Here is a 23,286-nt window from a genome sequence, read left to right on the forward strand (position 1 = left end):
GAAAAGCAAGTAGTGGAGGCAATGACAGAGGTAAAATGTGGATCATTACTGAATCCATGCCCATATTTGATCTTCTCTCAGTTAACACCGGTTATATGCCCCTACATAGCGCAATTTTTCAATTAATCATTAGATGCTGCTGTGTTTCCCGTTTCATGGAAACAAGCTGTTGAATTCCCACTGGCAGAAAAACAGGTACAGATGTCTCTAACGTTCCGAACTACCCACCAATTACCCAACTTCCTTACCTGTCAAAGGTTTTGTAGAAGTTGATTAACAAACAATTAATTGACTATTTAGCGATAAATGATCTCTTGGATCCTTCACAGGCAGCTTTAGGGCAATGAATAGTATGGAGGCTGCTTTACTAGCAGCGTTGGATAATATTAGATGACTGGTGGCTCATGGTAAAGCTGCCGCCCTGATCCTTTTGGACTTGTCGGCGGCTTTAGATACTGTATCTCATAGCCTCCTGATGAACATTTTACATAAGCAAGGAGTACACTCCAAACCTATTCAATGGTTTAGCTCAATTTTACATAATAGAACTCGAGGCGTACAATGGGCATCTTTTCATCCAACCCAAAAATAATCAAGTGTGTTGTCCCGTACCTCACTGAATCCAACTCTGTTTAATGTTTTTCCATTGGCTATGATCAGGAAGAAATGGCTTTTTAGCATTTGTTCCTACGCAGATGACACGCAGCTGCTGATAGCTATAGAAGAAAGATTTGAGGACACTAGACATTATTTGATCAATTGACTCAGAAACTGCAAACTGGATGACAGCTCACTGTTTGAAGCTGAATGCAGAGAAGTCTGAGATACTGCTTTTCAGAGGAGCACACCTACTCTGGGATGCAGCCTGGCAGCCCCAGTTGCTAATTTTTTCTCCAGAGCTCAAACAGGTTGTAAAGAATCTAGAAATCTTGGTAGACAGTAACCATGCAAGACCAAGTTAGAGTACTGCGTGGTAAATCTTTTGCCATGTTAAAACTACTAAGAAGACTTTTCACATGGATTCCACTGAACTGGAGAAAAAACGTTACTCAGGCCTCATTAGCCCCTTGCGTGCGGGGGCAATTCCCCCTGCTGTGCTGGGGGCAGGGGGCGCGCACAGCACCCCCATGCTCATGACGAGCTCTGCTCGTCATGAGGCACGGCGCACGTGTGCTCATGACGAGCTGAGCTCGTCATGACCACACCCATTTGCCTGGAACACGCAGCACAGCAGGGGAATTATCCCCGTGTGTGAGCGTTCCGCGGCTCATGACGAGCAGAGCTCGTCATGAGCACCGGAGCGCCGTGCCTCATGGCTAGCTCAGCTCTTCATGAGCATAGAAGAGGTTAACTAGCAGGCTGGACTAAGGGAATGCACTATTTGTAGGTATGGCTGGCTACCTGTTCCCTCGATGGTAGGTGATCCAGTATGCAGCAGCCAAGCTGGTTTGCAACATGAATAAGTACAGCTCGTCATCAGAGTGTTTGGAGGAGTTTCAGTGGCTGCCTGTGCTTCAAAGGGCCAACTTCAAACTATTGTGCTATGCACATAGAGATTTAATCAAGCATGGCCCCAAAATCCTGCAGGACAAAGTTGAATTTTATGTTCTGTCATGAGAGTTGAGGTCATGCAATCTCGCTGTGGCTAAAACTAGATGCATTAAGAAGGTCCGAGCGGCAGGTCGCTCCTTTTCATATCTGGTGACCGTACATTTATACCTTCCTTTAGACCTTTACCTCACTGATCACCATATGAGGTTTAGGAAAAGCTGCAAATTTGGCTGTTTAGGACTTAATTGCTGATGCATTACGTAATCAACTATCTTTAAAAATATTAGGATAATCCGGGACAGGGAAGAGATGCTGAAGGCAAACTATGGGGTTGCCCTGGAATCCATCACTAATCTATTAACTCGCTGGATAGCAATGCTGCCCTCCATGGAAGGCAGAATCTCATTGATGAAAATGGTTGTCCTACCGAAATTACTTTATTTCTTCATCGCCATACCATACAATAGCACCCAGGTCGCCACTTCTTTATCGCAATCAGAATGCAGCTTATCAGATTGACGTGGGGTGAAAAGCAATCCCGTATCAGCAGGCCGAAATTGATGCTTCATTTTTCTCAGAGTGGGTTTGAAGCACCAGACATCGAGCTATATTTCCTCAGCGCCCAAGCGTATCACGCAATATACTGGATCTACCCACCACCATTCATGCCTCGTTTAGCCATTAAACAAGGTTATAGGGTGCCGCTGCCATCAGAAGCATACTTTGGCTCAGGCATCCCGGAGGGGGGCACCAACATACTAAACTGTATCATGCACGAATCTTGCGTGGGGATGGCTCATCAGGAAAGTAGGGTGTACCTTTCCATAGCCCCTCTAATCCCTCTACCGTTCCTGTGCTGGGACCCGGTCATGCACGAAATATGCTTAAAATACGTAATCTTTATAGAATGAGGGACATTTATCAGGAAGGTATATTCAAAGACAGGCAAACACTATTAGGAGAGAGTGACAAAACACCACTGGAAGTCTTACTATACATAAGACTCTGACACAAGATAAAAGCAAACACTCCCACGTTGCAGCAGGAACCAACGATTTGCACTACCCTGCACACCCTTTCTCAATTGAAAGATGCGACACATGCGGTGTCCAGATTGTATTGCGCTGCTTCCTCGGAATGCCCACACACACGACAAGAGGCAAGACGGGGATGGGAGGCAGAACTAGATACCATACTCACAGATAAACAATGGGCCTACTGCTGCAAACAAACTGGGGCCATCATGGTGAGCAGTAAGCCACGCAAATCATACACTACAAGTTTATACATCGTACACTACAAGTTTATACATCGTGTCTACTACACGAGTAGTATACACAGCTATAAATTAAGGGACGACAGCCTCTGTTAGAGGTGTCATCACGAGGACACTGGATGTCAACACTCAGCGTGGCTATGGGAAGTGGTACAGAAGTTTTGGAATGAGGTAGTGGATGTGATATCCTAAATCACTCGAGTCCCTATGTCGCCTAGTATCATGCTACTTGGATACAGAGAAGAACTACCCCTGCACAGAAAATTCATTGCAATGGGTTTGCTACTGGCAAAAAGACAAGTGGCTTGCAGATGGGGTGGGCCAAAAGGGGGTGGTGATGGATGGAGCATCTGAACCAATCAAACACTCACACCCAGTTAACATATCTGGGTTTAATCCATCACCGTTCTTTAGCCCACTCTGCCACCCCAATTCAGACATGACTATATGCAAATCAGTCTGACCCTGTGCCTCATGGGAACAGTCCAGCCCGAACTGCCAAGCCATACCTTCTCTGGACCGGATTCAAGCTTCCTAGGACCGGTTTCTGGCATTACAGCCGTCTTCAGCCAGGCTTGCTTGAATCCAGTGGCAAAGTGAGCAAGGGACTCACGTCTGAGCATACCCTGCCAACTTATGGCGAACAAAGCGGTACAAAAGGAGATGGTGATGGACGGAGCATCTGAACCAATCAAACACTCACACCCAGTCAACAGATCTGGGTTTAATCCATCACCGTAACAGATCTGTGACTGGGGGTGAATGTTTTGCCATTGTGCAACATTCTGTCCATCATCTTGTGTGTTTTGCAGATGGGGTGGGGACAGGCTCCCAAATTTAAGGAATGGCCTAACGACCTTCCATTCTGTAAGGAGCAGTTTACTACTTATGCTGAGCTGATACCACCCTCCTCCTGGCCTAGGGATATCTGGGATCCATTACCAGACTACCTGCATGCATGTGCAGACTAAAAAAGGCATGTAGCGCTTGGTAGCTTATGTCCTCTGCCCCCGCTCAATCCTCCCTCACATTGATTAAACTTCTGATTGACAATCCAAGTAACAAATACAATAGCTGAGGCTATACGATTAGGAACCAACCAGATGCACCTGAGAGGAGCAATAGGATATACTAGGGTTGATGATACTCAAACATGATGCAATGTTTTCTGTCATATTACGATTGGGACAGGAAACTGTGAACTAATTATGTAAGTGAAGAGGTATACTACTGAATTGTTACTAAGAACATGAAAACATTTGGGGCCAAATGTAGGTAATTGTCACAGGGATTCTGCTCATTCACAGAACCGTGCATGGAGACTTGCAACCTCAGTGAATTAGGATGAACCAAAACTCACCTTAGTATCCAAAATCCCCTACCAGACTAGCAATCAGTGTCTCATGGGTTCTTCCATACCCCCAATGATTAGACAACCCAGAACATGAACTTAGAACACCTCAGGTAACGTGGAACACATGAACACTCTTTCGTTATACTCTCATACCAGTCCAAAACGAGGAGTAAATGAGGACATGTGCAAGTTTGAAATATTTATTTCTAATGCCGTGTTGTCATGCGCTGTATCTTAGCTAAAACACACAGACATATTATAAGCAACAAGGTTATCAGCATAGTTACTACTCCATAAAATACAAAGGGAGAAAGCATGTTAAAATGCTAAAGGGAAGAAGGCTAAATTGCACCTAAGTCCTACCCTACCTTGCTATTATATTATATTATATTATATTATATTATATTATATTATTTTATATCTACAGAAGGTCTCTTGGGATTACAAGGGTGGCCCCATACCTCTGGTCCTAGTAGAAAGGTATCACATCATTTTCTACACCAGCTCTCTGCATGCAAATGTTCTCCCAACTGTGCCTGCATGCTCTGCGCAGTGCATTATTAAACGCGCCAAAATCGGAGGTGCCCACAGCTGCATATATGTTATGTCTAGAACGTGCGCTGATCAGACCGAACAACAACCACTGTGTTGAAATAACGTTGAAGGCCTCTGCACTCACTGTTCAGACATAGCTTACCAAGCAAGGCTGATACTATAGGAAAACATATTATTCTCGTGTGAAGCAAAATATTCTGCTAGACTCTAAACATATATAATATCATGTGACGTGTGCAAAAGCAGCAGAGAGGAAAAATGGCGTTTAAACTTCTAATAAGCTCATGCTAACTTAACACAGTGTAAAGGCAAAGCCCATCACCATGACACCCTCCCTTGATCCGAGCACAGATAAGATAAGATAAGATAAGATAAAGGGCACATTTTGGAAAGCAAGAATGACAGTCAGAACCAGTCTCAAATCGCCACAGGGGAAAAAAATTGAGAACAAAAAACCTTATAGTTCGAATATAGATCAAATTCAATAAATGCAGCCATGGACATAGTGAAGCAAATAGGCCTGGGCAGAAAAAAAATTCAAGCTCGATAAAAAAAATAAAAAAATATCCGATATCCAATATGTGACCTCGGTCATGGAAAGAGAGACGCGATGACAGATCTCAATCAAAAATGAATTTGCAAAATATGCAGCAACAGCCTCCAACAGGAAGTCACTGTTCTCATCTGAAAATGTTTCAGCCATCCAATTCAACAAAGGGAAAGAACATATATGTTTCTCAATTACCGGAGCCTCTAGCACCATCAGAGGATAACTCGGTGGGTTTTCAATAAAGCTGTGTGCCAAGAAATCTTGCGCTCTGCGAACACATTCCAATGACCCAGGACTCCATGCATCGCTGCAAAGGCCATAATCACTCCGCTGATCATAATCCGTATTGGAAGACACTATATTGCAGAGACACAAATCCAGGGCCCAGTCGAAATCGCAACTCAGGCAATGAAAGACAGGCTGGATGCAAGTAAAGTAGGAAAATCGAAACGATAATCCATAAGCCGCACTCAATGTAGCAAGAGGCAGCTGTCCATATTACTCAAGCATCCGGTTGCGGAGCAGCAACAGCCGTGACAGTTCTCCTTGTAACACAGGTCGTGCATCCATTTTGAAATAAACAAAACAGCAGCAGAACGCCTGCAGCCAGAGCCAGCATTAAGGGAAATCCACCAAACAGGCTTTAAAAAATCGAATGAAAAAACGCTGGGAAGACACCAAAAATAGTTTGAAAAGAAGTCACAAGGCCACTGCTTACAACTTTAAAAAAGCGGGCCAGCCCTGTGGTGGAGGATGCATTAAAGATAGTGTGAATTAACCAAAATGCAAGGGCAAATCAGTATTTAATAAGGCATGCACCTCTGTGTGGGTGTTTGCCACGTGAAGGACGAATGTCTCACAAGCAGATGTGAGGGCAACTTATTTCTGGGACAATAGAGCTCCTATGCGACTCATCTTGTTGAACTCTGCTTTCAAGGTCGGAATCGTGGGCCAGATGGAAACATTAAGCTTCCCATGCGGAGGAGGATACATTACATTTTTACAGCAAACCACACGCTCACTGACGGTAACGACATAGCAATTCCTGTTATTAACCACAACAATCACCATTACTTAAAAGTAAATAACTCCAGTTTGCCAGTAATGTGAATGTAGGTACGATAGCAGGCATATGTGTACCTTTTAAAATACAGGCTAAATTTGGCTTGTTCTGGTTATTAGAGCAATGCAATTGTATATGTCTACACATTAATGAGTGATCTGGTATTTCAGTGCAATCTTCACCATTTAAATAAACTTCCTTATCCCCCCAAGGCATCTATAGGTAAATGGAAGCAACCAAGCTTCATGGAGATAAGCAGTGCCTAGAGGCTCATATCTACCAATGGCATAGTACTTCATATACGCCTCGAACTTGAATAAAGGAAATGGGAGAGTTATTAACCCGTGGATAAGCCACGTTGCCGACTTCGTCTCAGCCACTGAGAATGGTAAAGGTTCTAACTTTTCAATGTGTAACATGGAAAACGTTGCATCCTTCATTGACATGAAACGCTGCTTGTCAGTCAAATTAAACGAGGCAAACAAAGATGACGTGTTCATGTAATGCCATGGCACTTTGCCAGCTTTTAAGGACTGCAAGGTCCATGCAAACTGCATAATGGAACGCAATTGATTTTGATCATGGTACAAAACAGACACTTCATCCTGCACAATATCAACAACAGATGAAACAATATTGTCTAATGTGTAAATGCGGGAAGAGAGCGTGTTAATGCTATTATCTACAACTGCTAGCACTTTCTCTAAATTAGCCTGATCTATAGCTCTAATGCGGGTAGCTGCCTCAATCTGGGACATTTTCCAGACCTCGTTGTAAATAGCATATATCCATCTTTAAGATCTGCTGTTAGCCGGGCCTTTCACAAACTCATTCAGATCAACATCGTCAGTCAGTTTACATAAATGCAGCTTCACTGACGCCAAAGTGGAATGTCTGAGCCAATTCTGACATAATTTGCCTACAGAATAGGTAGTCACAGAATGGCCAACTTAAAAACGGGGATCCACCCTGACCTGTTAATAGCCAGGAGCTAAACCCAGAAAATGATGCTGGCAGGAATCAGCACTTTTGTGCCAGAGCAACCAACCCTTGGGATCCAAACTGGATATGTTAAAGGAAGAATTCAGCAACAGAGTTTGTAACTCTCTGATCGAAAATGTTGTGGCATTATTCCAACCGGAATATTCTTCTAATTCAGGAAAAGAAGGAGCATTTAATTTTTTAATAGTAGCCAATCCAAAGCAAGTTGTCTGTGAAATTGTAGAATTCAAAATCAACATATGGTTCAGGATGAGGCATGCACGGTGCAAAGCCTCAGTGCCTTGCACTTGCCAGCTTTTAGAACCCCAAAACAGATTTAAGATCAATGGTATTCTTCCACAACTCGTAGCCCCCAACAGCCAATTGGTCTAGAAAGGACTTTGAATACAATAATTTTGTGTCGGTAAGTCTAACCGTGGATGTGGACTTTTCTGTCATTTTAAAATAAAATGCATTGGGATTTGACTGATTAAAATCGGTAAAATAAGTGAACCTGTGGTGGAACTGCCTTGCACAGGAGCTGGAAAATGTTCCCATTGTGTGTAATTAACAGTATTCCTCCTGGTATTAGCTTTATGCAGGTAGTGATGCCAAAATGTTAGTAACAATACCAATCACCATAATTAGCAGATTCTAAATACAAATCATCAGCATCAAAGGCAGCATAATATTTCAAATCAGAAAACAAAGCTTCTACGGCCTGAACATTCTAATCATCAGAACGTATATTTTGTTTAATCACATCCCCCATAGAAACTCTAAGCACATTAGCGACATTTATAACCTCAGTGGACCCATGGATTTGAAATCGAACAGCATCCCACACAATCCCATCCAATACGGTCCAAGCAGTGATGTTAACAAAAGCCAGGTCCCTCTTCAATCTGTGTGATGAGAAATGGAAGCCATGTTTCCATTAATATGTCGAATGCAAGTTCTCTCCTCGACATAGTGTCTATTGATGAGGCGAAAAAAATACACCACAAAGCCAATTGACATGAACAGGTAAATCAAAAAAAGTACCAACAAAATGTATGTCCAAGGTGGAATCAAAAAATCTTTTTTAAAAAGTGTTGCCAAAACAGAAATTTTTGGAGGGGTCTTCGATGTGTGAGAGTCAGTGTCAAATGAAAATCTGGATTCTGTAGTTAAACAAGTTTGCAAATCAGGCATCGATAAGTCAGTGGGGTAGGTATAGTCAGTCTCATCAAGGTGAGCACCAGGCAGTAAACTCAATAAAGGACTTGAAACTGCAGGCATCTCCAGGGCAACATCAGACCTAGGATTAGAAGCCGGGGGCCAACACAGAATTTCTCAAAACCGATGGACATGAGACTGCCGGGGTCTTACTAAGAAGGATCGGCCATTCTGTGTATTTTGACATTATCAATGGAGATATACCTCTTTTCTTTACGACCTGGATGTGGTGGTAAAATAACTGTTCTTGTGCCCTTCACTCCAAGCACTGGAACCGGAGCTCGATATGAGGGACCAAATTCTTTCTTGTTTTCGATCTTCTCTCGAACCAGTTCTCCAACTTGGGGTAGCCAGCCAACTACCGGAATCTTCAACGCAGTCTCAGATGTGCAGGGCAAATATTCCTTTGCAAGACTGTCTCTCGTCTTCTGTAGATCCTGTAAAACATTGCAATGTTCATCTACGTCAAAGGAGGCAGCAACAGCCGCCTGGTCTAGACCATCAAGGTCCGGGACGAACATCTTCATAGCAAAGAGCATTTCGTATGGCATCTGCCCACCCAGAGACCTTCTAGGAAGTTTATTAAGGGCACGCTGCACGCTGCATGCTATTGAGGTGGGCCAGCCAGTTCATGCCAGTGCCTGTAACCCTAGCTGTCAAAGACTGCTTTAAATCACGGTTCATTCATTCCACAACACTATTACCCTCAGGTCTGTGTGGAGACGAAAACTTGACTTGGACCCCCGACAAAGCCATGGTATCCTTATTCGCCTTAGAGGCAAAAGCGGGACCCTGATCCGAATGGAAGGAACCACACCAAAATCCCTACAAAGACATGCAAGTCTCTTATGACAGTTCGCGAATCAGCGCTGCGGTGTGGCCAGACCCACACAAAGCGCGTGCATGAATCAACTGCTACTAAGATGTACTTATACGCAGTATCAGAAGAAAAGGGACCGCAGTGATCTCAATAAACACAACCAAGTGGTTTATTAGAAATGTACAACTGTGTCTGGGGCGGACGCGTAGCAGTTGACGGTTTAATCTGCTGGCATATGTCACCTTGAAGGACATAATCACGCGTCTGTCTGTACAGCCCCCGCCACCAGAAACGTCGTTGCAACTGAGAAACAGTAGCTGAAACGTCCGCATGCACAGACCCTACACTTTCAGGGGCAGCTGTAATCAGTGTGGACCTGCGGTCCGCGTTGGGAATCAACCGTTCACCAACGTCAGGTATTTTCACATAAGGGACTTTATCAGGACTTAAGGGATAAGTATACTTAAAAGGGAACCCCTTAGGATATTTACTTCCCTTCTCGATGGCAGCAACAGCTGCTAAGATGTCATCATCAATCTTACTTTTGGAACGTGAAACTGCTGCAACCAAACTTGTCGATACTGCTGTTTTTGCGGCTTCATCAGCCAAAGAATTGGCAAAAGCGTGAACTCCTACACGCTGATGACCGAGAGTGTGAATTACATACACGAGCAGTAACATCTCTTTAAGCTCAGCCACTCAAAACCAGATCATTTTATATTTTATTGTGCTACCCTTGGAATCACGAAAATCATTCAGAATCCAAAAGTGCAGGTCCTAATTGTAAGACTGGACACAGTAGTAAGAATCATTCACAATTAGAGTCGTCACACTAGGATCAGCGTACTCCAATGCAAGCATTAGAGCACGGAGCTCTGCCAATTTTGCGGTACAGTCCCCTAAGGTCTGAGTGCACTACTTTGAACTTGAATTTATCATTTACCATGGTACCTACCACAATAGCGCAAGCAGAAATGTATGCGTGTTTAGACCCATGCGCAACTTGCGCTGAACCATCAGTGTAAATGATACAATGGAAATCCTTCAAAGGTCGCATTGTCAATGGCACAGGATGACCAAATTCACTTTAAAAACTCCTGTGACTGTAAGGAGGCACCAAAAATAAATGTGACATCCGGAGACGTCAATGATGCAGCCCATTGTATCCACCTTGGGTGCAAAGCTTTATAATTTGGTACACTGGCCTTCGTCACTGCCTCTAGCGCAGGATTCGGGGTGACAACCAACATGCGTTTTCCCTGCGACAATGCATGTTCCTTCAGAATCGCCATTTGCACTGCTGTCAAAACGTTTTCAACAGTGGAAAACCGCATTTCAGCCGAAGTGTACAAGTGTGACTTGTAAGCAATAGGTACTGTGTCACCTTTGTTAAAAGTAAGATAAGTGAAAGCCAACGCCCCAGGGATGATTTTTATCACCAGGTTGGTGTGGTTATCACGAGTCTGTAAGAATTTAGATTCTAAAAGATCAGCCTGCAAAGATTGCAAAATGGCTGTATGTTCAGGCATCCAGCATGTATTGTTGATAGTAGGTTGTATCAAAGCATACAAAGGCTTGATACGCTGGGCATATTCGGGAATGTAAATACGCCAGAAATGTCAAAAACCCAGCGATGATTGTAGTTTTTTCAGTGTTGAAGGAGTGCGCAGTTGTGCGTATTTCTCCACGAAGTGAGGGGTCAACCCCGTCCTTCATTGTTGAGCTCGTAGCCCAGGAACAACACTGTGTACTCTACAATGTGAGACTTTGCAAAGTTAAATTTGTAACCGAAGTCCGCAAAGCTACAAATTATGCGGTCAAAGCGACACAAATACGCCCAAATTTTGTTGTCTGTGAGATAATAGTCATCCACATACGAACACGCATCAGGGTCAACTCTCTCCAACAGAGAGATAATACGGGCAGCAAACACACCTGGACTATTCTTATATCCCATCGGGAGGCGTTTAAAGTGGCGCTGTTTACCGCCCAGGTAAAACTGGTCCACTTGGAGCTAAGACCATCCAAATTGTGGGCAAAAAAAACGTTGGATATGTCAAGCGTGGTTTTAAACCGTTTACGCGTAAGACTATCCACTAAGGCAGAGCTGTGGGTATTCTGTACTGCACAGGTACGGCAATGTGAGTTCAAATGCCGGTAATCCAATACCAAACGGTATGAACTGTCAGGCTTGGTCACAGTAAAAAGTGGGTTATTCATCGGTGACACACAAGTTTCAATAACACCTTGATATTCCAATTGTTGAAGGATTTCTGCAACGGAAGCCTTAGCTTCACGTCGGATGGGATATTGTGGTTGCGGTTGCGGCATAGACCGTAAGGGAATCTCGTGGTGTTGGGAAAATGTATCCCAACCACAATGTGTACGGTACAAAGCCAGTGCAAGGGCCTTAGCCCACTCTTCTGCAAAATTCAGTGCATGCTCCTTGGAGACCGTGTGCGCGAAACTAGGGAGGATCACCTCCTCTCCTCTCGGAGCTGCGAGAACAAAAGGCGGGGGCCAGTCAGCCTCCGCTAACAAAATATGTAGTTGTAAGATTTTCCCAAAATACCACTTTTATGGTACGTTGTATGTCACCATCGATCAAAAGGACAATTTCATAAAGTCTATCAGGGGGAGCTACTCTGGTATCTGCTGTCTCCACAACAACACATCGATTAGTCGCTGTCACCTTCAGAAGTGGACGCAGGGCCTCCTGCACAATGGTAATCTCCGCCGTGCTGTCCAGCAGGGTCAGAGCCCATGTCAGATTCCGAAGCTGCGTTCTCACTATCTGTGGCATATCTCGCTGTTAAAGCGGCAACTTTTTTTTCTGAAACTGGGGTCTTTTCCCTGCAGAATCGTCCTGATTGCCTTTACCGTCTTTTGGGCCGGGCTGGTCGCGAATCTTCTGGCCACGCCTACCTCTTCCGCCGCTTCCACCACTGGACGATGAGGCCGATGTGTCCTGTAAAGAACGAGGAGAGCGTTGATCAGGAACCTGAAACCTATCAGGCCACTTAATCGTAGTGCAGTCGCGCAAATCATATACGCTCTCAGTAGACGTAGGCACAGGTGATGGGGGACGAGACTCCTGTTTCTGCTGTTGTTTTCCCTGTTTTTTATTTCTGTTCCAATTTTTCTTTGGAGCTGAGGGCTGAACGTCTGTTTCAGACTTCGTACCTTGAGTTTGCTTTTTAACTTTAGCAATAAAGGGCTTGACACCTAAATTATTGCGGCCAATGGTTTTATAGGCAGCCGTAATAATTCTTGGTAACTGACGGGGTTTGTCGGCGTCGGGAACCTCGCGTAAGGCATTAGTCACCTGAAAATTCACCGCATCTCCCTTCACATTAGAAAGGACAAGCTCAGCTACTACATCAAATGAGCCAACGAGTCTCATTCCCAATTCAACCACAGCCTCAGGTCCAGCCATTGACGGAGTGCCGAAGCACCTCGTGTACACTGCCGCAAAAATTCTCCCTCATGACTCACAGTCACCGGCTTTTGGTACCAAGTCTTTAGGTAAACTAACTGTAAGAATCCTGTGTTTTTCAACAGGAGTCGAATTAGGAAATACTACTTCCAGCTGGTCAAACTTCTCGGCAAGCCAAAAAGGCATATCATCCTTATCTTGGGGACGCCTTCCCAAACCTGCATTGACCATCAGGGGACTCAGCTTCATTCCTGCTGGTCCAGCTGGAAGGGCCGCAACTCCAGGGGCCCGCCCTGAAAATTGTGGTTAATATATCGAACCAGGGCCCGAATAACACTACAAGAAATGTTATATAGGACCCGTAATTCAGCAACGGCAACTTGCCCCGAACAAGGGTGCGGGGTGAATCCAGCCAAAACCGGCCAATCAGCGCCTGGAATCGACAAGAGACCCAATCTAGCAGCCGTTACCACGTGAGGAAGGGCACCATCAAACCAAACTCGGGGCTGCCGTGCAGAAATCGGAACCTCCTGTGTCCTATAAGGAACTTAGGGGCACATGCATCAATATTGCATTTTGCGATTCCTTAATTGCGAAAAATAAGGAATCGCAATTAAGGAATTGCAAACTGCAATGCATCAAGAAATCGCTGTAAAAATAGCGATTCCTTAAAATTCCTTAATTGCGATTCTCTAATTGGGAATCACAATTAAGGAATACCTCCCCATCCATTCCTATGGGCCTAGAGGCCCATAGGAATGAATGGAAAGACATTCTAATTTGCAATTCACCATTAGAAATTCGCAAATTAAGAATGCAATTTCAAGGGTGCAGGGGTTGCACCCCTGAAATCTGCTTAGAAGTACATTTTGCGCACTCACATGTGTGTAAAATGAAACTTTGAAAAATGCACTTTAGAGCATTTTTCAAAGTTTTCGCAAATTACCATGAAGGTCAACTCTATGGTAATTTGCTCCCCTTATTTGCGAATTCGCAAATTTTTAGAGTTTGATGCATTGCATTTAAGGAATCTCAATTTGAGATTCCTTAAATGCAATTGCAATTTAAGAAATCACAATTTCGCGATTTCTTAAATTGCGAAAATTACAAAAATGTTAATGCATCCCAAAAATGGGAATTGCATTCGCAAACGGACGAATTTTGTGATTCGCACAATTTGCGTATGCAATTTCCTTTGATGCATGTGCCCCATAGTCCGCGGGCACAGCTGAGTGTTTGTAGTGTGAAAAACCTGCGTGGTTCCATCCATCGCAGGAAACGTCACCAAGAGTAAAATATCTCAAACGGGTAAGCCACCTCAGCACTCACTACCAAAATCACTGCCATGCCCTCTAAACCAACATTATAAGCTTTTTTTTGTGCTTGCAAATGATTGCGAACCGCAATGCGACTATGCTGCGGTATAACAATGTCATCCATAGTGACACAGAGAAGAAAAGGTGAAACGAAGTAGCACAAATGGGTAGTAATTCAAAAAGAAAACCGTTTGAAAAGATTCATGCTTTAAAGAACTATGTAACTATATTATCCGGAAACAATAGTGAAGGGGTTAAGGACTGATAGAAGCACTACTCAAGTGTCATGCAATAAGACCACCATCGTAGGGGCACCATGTCACAGGGATTCTGCTCATTCACAGAACTGTGCATAGAGACTGGGAACCTCAGTAAATTAGGGTGTACCAAAACTCACCTTAGTATCCAAAATCCCCTACCAGACTAGCAATAAGTGTCTCATTGGTTCTTCCATACCCCCAATGATTAGACAACCCAGAACATGAAATTAGAACACCTCAGGTAACGTGGAACACATGAACACTCTTTCGTTATACTCTCATACCAGTCCAAAACGAGGAGTAGATGAGGACACTTGCAAGTTTGAAATATTTATTTCTAATGCTGTGTTCTCATTCGCAGTATCTTAGCTAATACAAGTCGACATATTATAAGCAACAAGGTTGTCAGCATAGTTACTATTCCATAAAATACAAAGGGAGAAAGCATGTTAAAATGCTAAAGGGAAGAAGGCTAAATTGCACCTAAATCTTACCCTCCCTTGCTAGTATATTATATTATATCTACAGATGTTCTCTTGGGATATCAAGGGCGGCCCCATACCTCTGGACCTAGTAGAAAGGTATCACACCATTTTCTACACCAGCTCTCTGCATGCGAATGTTCTCCAAACTGTGTCTGAATGCTCTGCGCAGTGCATTATTAAACGCGCCAAAATCGGAGGGGCCCACAGCTGCATATATTTTATGTCTAGAACGTGCGCTGGTCAGACCGAACAACAACCACTGTGTTGAAATAACCTTGAAGGCCTCAGCACTCACTGTTGGGACATAGCCTAAGAAGCAAGGCTGATACTATAGGAAAACATATTATTCTCGTGTGAAGCAAAATATTCTGCTAGACTCTAAACATTTATAATATCATGTGCCGTGTGCAAAAGCAGCAGAGAGGAAAAATGGCGTTTAAACTTCTAATAAGCTCATGCTAACTTAACACAGTGTAAAGGCAAAGCCCATCACCATTACATAATCTCTATTTTCGGATTCTCAAATACCGAATTTTACTGATTTGGTATTTAAGAATCGGTAAACAGAATGTAGGTAAAAAGTCTGTACATTTTAGCCATTCGGTAATATTCGTTAATACTGATTCGGTATTTACCGATTCGGTAATAAGGAATACCTTTGCATTCATTCCTATGGGCCTGGAGGCCCTATACAATGCCCAATTTTGTGACAATAATGACAATCAGAGTTTCTCCTCGGGATTACCCATTCAGTTCCTGCATCCGTTCTTCATCCTCTTCCCTGCCCCTGGTAGCCTGTCATATTTTGTGCCATTCCACAACCACTCCCTTGCTGTCGACCCATATATTTTCCATTTCCCTGAATCTGGTCTGGACTTTCAGCATTCCTCAACTGCACCATCATCAACTTATCCTTCATTTTATTATGCGTGGATTCTACCTGATCGCTACAGTACTTAGCATGACACTGAATTTCATCCACTGACTTGTTCTGCCATCATATCACATGTTGCTGAATCATCAAACTTATCTCAGCTCCCAATCCTAACACAAATTTATAGACAGACTGTCCCATATATTTTTGTTCATGGGCATCAAGGTCACTATACTGTTTGAAAGCCAATAAGAGTCTTTCATAATAATCATGCACTGATTCCTTTGGTTCCTAGGTGGTACGGTCTATCTTGAGCCAATCAATAGTCCGAGGGGTTACCTTAGACTCCAGCCAAGTATTGCCTGTTCATATTTCTTCATGACCTCTGGTGATGGACCTTGAGTTATGGGATCCCTAGTTGGTTCTGCAGTGGGCCACTCAGTTGCAATCTTACACACCACCCATAAATCCCCATGAACCACTACGTCAAATAGAGTATTCAACTCTATCCACAGAACCTTAGAGATTTTCACAAACAAATCAATATGTTTGTATCACTCCTCAGGCTTCTCCCTCAGCCGAGGGAACTAATTTGTGAAGGAATGCCAAATTACCCTTGCCCAAAGGCACATGAACGTACCCTCCATTCTATACTTCCCATAACAGAAATTTCCTACTCTCTCTGTCCCCCCTCTTGGAGGTGGGGTATTTCCTATTCCTCTCCTCAGTGTCTTTTTCTTAGACCACTTCTATTTATTTATTTATTTTTGCCATTTATTAAGCGCGAACGAATACCCGCAGGCGTCTCGGCGATAGACTATTCACATAACTTTCCCCAAGGTGTTAATGGCTCCAAGGATGGTTAATGGTCAGTGTTACTGGTTAAAAAGCCAGGTCTTCAGTCTTTTGCGAAACTGCAGAAGTGAGGGGCTAGTCCTAATATGCTGCGGCAGGGTATTCCATAATTTAGGTGCCGCGACTAGAAAGCGGCGGTCACCCCATGAAACTGTTTTAGAACGTGGGACCACAAGTTGGTTAAGCGTAATGGATCAGAGCTGTCTGGCAGGTTTGTAGGGTATCAGCTGGTCCTTAAGGAAATGCGGTCCTTGATCATGGAGTGCCTTGTACACTATGCAGAGTGATTTGAACTTGATCCGATTCTGGATCGTCAACCAGTGATATTTCTTAATTGTGTCTGATATGGCCGAGAACTTAGGTGTTCTAGAAAGCAGACGTGCTGCTGCATTCTGTATCGTCTGAAGCTTGTTGGTTACCCTGACCTGGGCATTTAAAAATAGGCCATTGCAGTTATCAAGGGATGATAAAACTAAAGAACTGACCAGTGTTTTAGCAGCTACATCTGGTAGAAACAGGCTGATTTTCCTGATCATTCTTAGTTTATGATGGGCTGTGGCCGCTATTTTGTTAGCATGTGCCAAAAAGTTGAGACCCACATCAAAAGTTACTCCCAGGTTTTTGACCTTAGAGGCCGGGCTGGGAGGGGCTCCAAAGGCTGGTGGCCACCAGGCTGCTGACCAACCTGTTGAAAGGGGTCCAAAAATGACCACCTCCGTTTTTTCGGAGTTGAGCTTCAGGCAATTAGCAGCCATCCACTCTCCGATAGCTAGCATTCCACTTTGGAAGCGCTCTGCCACCTCAAATCTATCACCTTTAATGGCCAAAACCAGTTGCGTATCGTCAGCGTAGGATGTTAGGCTCATCCCGTATGCTTTGATAATATTAGCAAGGTCCGACACATAGATGTTAAATAGTGTCGGACTTAGGGATGAGCCTTGAGGAACCCCACACGGTAGTGACAACTTGGCAGATTGGTATGGCCCCCAGGGTGACGGCCTGTGTTCTATCGGCCAGGAAGGATGCGAGCAGATCTCTCGCTGCATGGTAAATGCCCATCTTTCCGACACGGTCCACCTAGATCTTATGATCTTCCCATCAATCTAATGCTTTCCATGCCCTCAATCCTATGATTAATTCTCAAATGTGTGCTTTCAACCCAACTACTCTCCTCTCCTCTTCTTCCTGTTCTGTGTAATTCAATCTGTGATTTCCCTGTAACATTTTCGTTTTTGTTAACTCTACATCATATTTCCGCTCCCGCTGGACCAATGCCTCATGGGCTCTTTTCGCCATTCGAGTGACATCTTTGGTCACAAATAGCAATTTATCTGGTTGATATAAATCTTTTCTTTCCAATGGCAGATATCCATTTATCACCTCATCAATCTCTGCCTTCAATTTCAGTACATCCAACAATCTTGCCTTCACTGCAAAATCAATTCTTCCTTGATTTGTCACATTACATGATACCACCCTATCACAACTTAGAGTTCTCCAACCTTCCCCCATTGCCTCATCTTGATTGATAGGCCGACCTTCTCTCTCACAACTCTGAATCCTTAATCGACTTTCTAATCCAACCTTCGGGGGAATAGGTCTTATTCTAAATGCCTCTTATCTCAATCCTATTTCGGCAGCACTCCTCATACTTTCTGGTTCTGGTGGTACCCACATTCATATTTCTGACCTAGAATTTACCTGTGCTCCTGTTCATCTCACTTCCGATCCTGGACTCACCCTTGAATGTTCTGCCGTTGCTGCCAACGGCGTACTAGTCTCCACAGGCTCCAAGGGCACACTTGTCCCTATAGTAAGTCTATCTCCAGAGATGGTATCTTCACTTCTTACCATGTGTTGTTGCCTCTCACTATCTCCCATACTCGGATTGTATATGGAGACTAAGGGGCCAATGGTAACCGGTACCATAAGGGCTACTGACAACCGTATGTCACAGTTAGCTGCTCTCACTTTAGTATACTCTTGAACTTACTCCTGTTGGTTCCGTTCCCACTCCTTCTGGGCTCCCCTCTACCGGTTCTCGCTTTCCCTCTTCAGACTGAGGATTGTAAGGTGGAGGACGCTCTGACAACAGTCTATCCAACAGACTGTCATCAGTATCGCTGTCATCTCCAGTGGTTCCTGTCTTTGCACTAGCTCCATGTAAGAACAATGGATACAATCTCTTTCCTTCTATGGTATCTATCTTCCATATCTTAAACTGTGCATCCCACCTGGCATCATGATACGACTTCAAGGCTTTTCACATCCTTCCTTGAGAGTTTTCTCTCCGCTTAGCTTGTGCTGTCCACATCCATGCATCTAATGCCTCAAATTGGGTGGGTCTAGGTGGAGATTTTATGAAGACATTACACCTCTCAATTGATACAACACATCCAATTGTAATGATCCATATCATGGAAAAGCCAATTCTCCTTTCTTTTCTGTAATCTTATGCCAATTTTGAAACCACACTATTGTATGCAATCCTACATTTGTTGCCATATAGTGTGCCGGGGTATCCTCTGGTGGGGCGTCTTCCATGATTCAAGTCACTACACCTGAATTAAGTATGGGGCAAAATGCGCACATTCGTGGTACTCGAATTCGCTCGAAAGCGAATTCGCGTTCCGCATAATCCGCAAATTTGCGAAATTGCGGATTTTTTTGTTTTGCGTGTTTCGCGGGGCTTTTTGCGTGTTCGTGGGCCGCTTGCATCGCATCGACCGCGAAGTTACCCATGCGCTCGTACATGGGTGCGGCCATCTTGTCCGCGTATTTCCGTTTCTGGGCGCTATTTGTAAGCTTGCGTTGTGCGCGGGGCGTAATTACGTGTTCGCGCGCATTTTTGCATGTTCGCGGGGGAAATATCGCGCAAACCTACCCACGCGGTCCTCAATGGGCGCGGCCATCTTGTTTTCCATTCATTGCTATGGTTCTGGGCATGCTTTTTCAATCCTCCCCTAATCTTTGCAATCCTTTGTTTCTTTGAACTTTTTTTGGATCTTTTTTACTCATTATTCTATCCCTCACTTTTTCTACATCTATATTTTGTGTTATATTCTACTTTTGGTTACTTTTAAAGCTACTTTTTTAACTCTTTTCTTTTCTTAACTTTTTCCCTATTCTTTCCTATTTTTTTTTTCAGCTGTCCAGGACCATGGCAAAGGGAGCCGTGAAGAGCAAGGGGAAGGGTCCCACACCCCGTACCCGGCTCCCATGCGGGCGCTTAAGGTGGGAAGCAGTAGTAACCCAGGAGATTTTCAGCGCGGTGGAGGTGGCCGCACTGATGTTCTTCGTTCAGCGCCACCTCCCCAAAACTGTTGCGGCAGGCGGCAGGCTCGGTGCTGGGTACGGGCTCCGGGAGCATCGCCAGCTATGGGGGAAGGTGTGCCGGGCCATGTATCGTGAGTCTGGGGTTCGGCGCACCTACAGCCAGGCGGTCCGACATCCTGGACCGGGAACACGACCTGCTCGACCTGCTAGGCATCGAGATCCCTGGGTCTTGGTGAGTAGTAGTAGCTATTTAATCACTACTCTGTTTTCTCCTGCACTCTGTTATCATATTGCAAATGTTTGTTTTTTCCGAAGAGCAAGAATGCTGCCGATTAGATTGCAGGTAAATTATGTTTCATTGCAGGTGCTGGCCTGCTCACTGGCAGTGCTACTATGCTTACTGGAGAAATGTGGCTCACTGGTTAGAGGCGGCAGACCCGTAAGCAGAGAACGGCCCGGGACCAGGGTTCGATTCCCGACGCGGCAGGGTCGTGGACCAGGGTCAGCGGACTCGATAATTCTCGCCTCGGTGCCTACTCTAGTCAGAAACCACACTCGGCAACTCTGGGCATCAGCTTGCCTCATCTTCACAACGGCCCCCCCAGACCGCCGGGGATGCTTGGTCGCACCTTAGAGATACCCGTCAGGGACCATCTCTCAGGGTGAGCCAGGACGGGTTCCCCAGCGGTCGAAGCGTGGAGATACTCCTCCGGGAGTCAATTCCTAGCGCTATATAAACCCGCAATTAAATTAAATTAAATTAAATTACTTGTTTTGAATTTTGTGTTCATTTGGCCTGGGTGATGATTATGTATCAGTGTACTTTACAGAACTGCATAATGCTAGACATTAGAGACTCATTTCCAGTCCTTCCTTTGTACTCCTGCCACTAAGAAGAGATAGTGGTGGTGATCATGACGGACTGTGTCTGTCACTTCGCGTGCTGCGGAGTGCTGCCTGCCAGTCCTAGTAGAATCTTTTTGTAGTTGGTTTAGTGAGTAACATAACTTTCCAAGTAGCCTGTCGGCGAATCCAGCAATATCCTAGTAGACCACATCAGATAGGTCAATACATTTAGTGCAATTGTTGTCTATTTCCCCGAAAAAATGTGTTATTGTATTTTTAAAATGTTTGATGTGGTTGGCAACAATCATCCATGTTTGTTTCTTTCTTTCATGTTGTACATCAGCTTCCCCCAGGGGCAAGGGGACACAGGAGGAGGTAGCGGTGCAGGCGGAGCAGAGACAACAGCAGGAAGGCCAGGATCGGTCCGGCAAGGGCTCCTCTGCTGGCCCCAGTAAGTTTTCCTGTTAATATTAATAATTATACTTCCCTATCTTTTACAGCACCTGTATTTTTTCCATGCGTTCCTCATTCTATTTTTTCCTAAATCGTCTTTGATCTTCTTGTAGACTGTTTCTAAATTCTTATCCTGCCTTTAGTATGACTCCCTGTGGTACTACTAGATTATTATTAGTCTGTCTGTGTAGCTAACTAAGCTTGCAAAGTTGGCAAAAGGTGTTAAACAAAACTCTTATACTATTCTGCAATAGCTCTAGTGCAGTCCTCTGGGTTGTCCTTAATGTCTATTGAAGTCTTCTAAATGTTCATGCTTTGGCAATTACCAACAATAAAAAGGTGAATGACCACCAAGAAAGAATAAGATACTACTTTACTTTTGGTTTGGATAAGAGGACAATCCATACTACTACTGTTGCGGGGACAAATCTGCACAAACAGAACTATGGACAAGAAATAGGACATTGGTTATAAATTACAATAGGCGCAGTTAGACTTTCCACATACCTCAGTCATAAGAGAAGTTGAACCCCCAATCTCCTTACTGACTAGTAAGTGTGTCAGAGTCATTATTTAGCTCCCCAATGCAGCGATGACTGATCCCCAATGATTATACAACCCAGGACATAAGACTACGGATTCAGAGTCCCGACCTCTCTGAGCCACGGACTCATGCTTGCAAATTGCAAACCCTTTCGCTCACTCACTCATGACCAAAAACCACAGAGTCTATGTAGGTTTTAAAGCTTTATTAAAAGTAAAAACATTTATTAAAATCAACTTCATCATATAAGATAAACGGTGAAGGATTCAAAACTGAAAAGTGGCTGATTTCACACATTAATTGTGGGAGAGCCCTCACCTGGTTGGAACTTCAAGTGTTCTTTGTGGGGATGAATCGTTGCTGACTCCAAGTGATGATGATCTGATCTTGCTTTTGTTCTTAGAAGGTAAGCTTCTGTCTGTTTTGAGAAAAATGGTGCATGTTAAAAAGCAAGCATTCATCAGTTGTGCCAAAAAGTGTAGCAAGACATGTGACGGCTAACCATAAATAAAAAAAAACCTTTCCTGAATAAAGGGAAATTTGTAGTTTAGAGACTAGAGAGTCACAAATTATTACATTTTTTTATGTAGTACTAGTAAAAATGTTTAATTCCTAGACAAAATAGGGAGTGGTGTATATAGTATTTAAGAATATCAAATGTATTTTCTAGGCGGAACATCGGCACAGCCATCCACCAGTGCCGGGGCCAGCGCCGAGGTGGGCACTCCTGGGGCGGAGGCGGTGGAACAGCCATCCGGAACTGCTGTGGGCGATGCCATGGCAGTGGCGGGCAGTGGTAAGCTATTATATTCCTTACTTATTGAGATTGCAGAGTAGGCTCGCTGCAGGGGTGTATATGTTGTACAGTACAAGTACACTTTACTGTTAAGAAGACTTACAAATTTAGAACTAAGTTTTTATTAACCAGGCAGTAGCCTCCTCTAAATTGACTTCAACTCAGCTGTGAAAGTTTTATCGAGAATCCAAGTCAGATCAGAGATGAACTTAATGGATGGGATGAACGAAAAGAGAAAGAAGGGTGTAAGTAAGTGTGGAAGGACGAGCAAGTTAAAAGTAATGATGACTGGCAAAGAATGAAAAGTGTTTTTCAATGTTGCCCGAGGTGGCTGGGAATAGGATGCATGGCCGGTTGAAGGATGAAGCAAGGATGGGTGGAAGGAGAAAGGAAAGAGGACTGCCTGGGTGGGTGAAACAGAAACTGTATGTGTGCGCAGTATATCCTTTGGTTCAAATTCAAATGCAAGTCAAGCACGGATGCATGGCAGGCAGTTTCCAAAATAAAATAAAAAGGTTGTTTTTCCGTGAGAAAAACTAAGGTTTGTCCAGTTGAGACATTAAGAAGAATGATTGACATTTACTTTGAATGGATGGATGCCTGGATCATAGTACTATCTTACTCATAGTTAGCATAGGTGTATATACACAGAGTAGACGGTCACTAGATGAAGTAAGTGTTACTTTGAAAAGCATTTAAAGCCGCACCCGCACTTCCGTTCCAGTGTAGCAAAGGGGAGGAAAAGAAGTTGTAATTTTTCAGAATACTAGCATGACT

The 23,286-nt window shown here is 44.0% G+C and overlaps 1 protein-coding gene across 1 annotated transcript in view; it reads right to left on the bottom strand.

Moving 5' to 3' along the window:
• Nucleotides 1-23,286, bottom strand: part of LOC144819187 (uncharacterized) — a 203,515-nt gene that overhangs the window by 1,595 nt on the left and 178,634 nt on the right. The window lies entirely within an intron of this gene.

This window comes from Lissotriton helveticus, chromosome 2_1 (genome assembly GCF_964261635.1).
Source record: "Lissotriton helveticus chromosome 2_1, aLisHel1.1, whole genome shotgun sequence".
Classification (NCBI taxonomy): domain Eukaryota; kingdom Metazoa; phylum Chordata; class Amphibia; order Caudata; family Salamandridae; genus Lissotriton; species Lissotriton helveticus.